This window comes from Macrotis lagotis, chromosome 6 (assembly GCF_037893015.1).
Source record: "Macrotis lagotis isolate mMagLag1 chromosome 6, bilby.v1.9.chrom.fasta, whole genome shotgun sequence".
Classification (NCBI taxonomy): domain Eukaryota; kingdom Metazoa; phylum Chordata; class Mammalia; order Peramelemorphia; family Peramelidae; genus Macrotis; species Macrotis lagotis.
Genome location: NC_133663.1, coordinates 190,856,010 through 190,857,638, shown reverse-complemented (window position 1 = coordinate 190,857,638; position 1,629 = coordinate 190,856,010). Strand labels below are relative to the sequence as shown.

The window sequence follows — 1,629 nt, the reverse complement described above, 5'->3', positions numbered from 1 at the left end:
GTTAGTACAGGTGACCAATATGTGAACTCCAACAGCCTTAGTTTCATGGGAAAGAATAAAAAAGTCACAGAAACTGTGGCTTCTACCAACTAGGCCAGAAAGGAAAATTGGTTATTGTAAGAGTTAACGGATGGGTAGACAAGCATAAAGACCCTCACTACAGACTGTTAAGGAAGTGTATTGAAAAACATTACCTAGGATGCTCCCTGGTCCCCCAGGCCTGAGGCCCCAGCGGCCCAGCCACTGAGCAGCTGACGCCCCTTCCCCCTCCTCCCCTTCCTCCCCTCCCCCCCCCCCACTAGCTCTGCCCGGCCTGGCCTGGCCTGGCTCCAAGGGGCGCCCCTGAGCCTCCAGCGGACTCCAGGTGGTATATATCTATCTCTTAAAGTTGGGAAAAGAAAAACAACTTTTTGAGTAATAAAAATGCCACCTAAATTCAAGCGCCACCTAAATGATGATGATGTCACTGGCTCTGTGAAAAAGTGAAAGGAGAAATCTTTTGAAAGTAGATTCAGATGAAGAGGATTTTTTCCTAAGGGGACCATCTGGACCAAAATTTGGACGCCAGAATGACAAAATTAGACATGTACAGAATCAGGTGGATGAAGTAATTGATGTCATGCAAGAGAATATTACAAAAGTGATTGAAAGAGGAGAGAGACTGGATGAGCTACAAGACAAATCAGAAACCTTATCAGATCACGCAACAGCTTTTAGCAACAGATCAAAACAGCTTTGAAGACAAATGTGGTGGCGTGGATGCAAAATGAAGGCCATCATGGCTCTGGTTGCTGTTATCCTTTTGCTGGTGATTATCATTCCTATTGTCCTGAAATATCGGACTTGATTCTGTGACCAGAGATCTCTAATAAAACATTTCTGGGACAATTTAAAAAAAAAAAGAAGATTGCTGCATAATTTAAAGATAAATGTACATGACTTTGAAAATTGTTTTTTCTAAAGAAGAGGCAAGTGTCCTGTTCAAATTGGAGAATTGACAAATTTCCGATTAGCATCCTCTCCTTTACCAAAATATGCTGTCATTAATTTATTTTTAAAAGAAACATCTACTTTGCCTTGTTATAGGAGCCTAGTTTGAAACTAGATACTTGCCAACACATTATTTGTATATAGAGTTAAACGTTGATGATGTTATTTATAATTTAACATACCTTCCTACTGTAAATTAGAGAGGGAGGGATTTATTGCATCAAGTTCAGGGATAGGATCGGAGGTAAGAGATGAAACATTATGTAAAAAGGATTGGTAACCATTCAATTAATGATCACAACGTGTATAATTTTTCTCATGTAAAAAAATTAGAGTTTGGAAATGGTTTCCATTATTTATGATGAAACCAAAGTTTTCAATACTGCTACTTTCAACTGTGACTAAAGACATTCCAGTAGACCTATTTTGTCTGTAAAAAAAAAAATTACCTACACAAAAAATATAAAAATCTTTCCATTAAAAGAATTGCTTAATTAATAACTTTAAATGAATTAACAATTATACAATGTAGTAATAAATATGTTAACAGATAGGTTAAGGTCATCATGGTCTGAGTAGGGATAAGAAATTAATTAACTATTCGATTATTACTTAAATTTGTAATCACATGATTAAAAC

General features: G+C 37.1%; 1 pseudogene; it reads left to right on the top strand.

Moving 5' to 3' along the window:
* Positions 1-423: 423 nt before the first annotated feature.
* LOC141491953 (vesicle-associated membrane protein 4 pseudogene) lies at positions 424-938 on the top strand (annotated as a pseudogene).
* Positions 939-1,629: the final 691 nt, after the last annotated feature.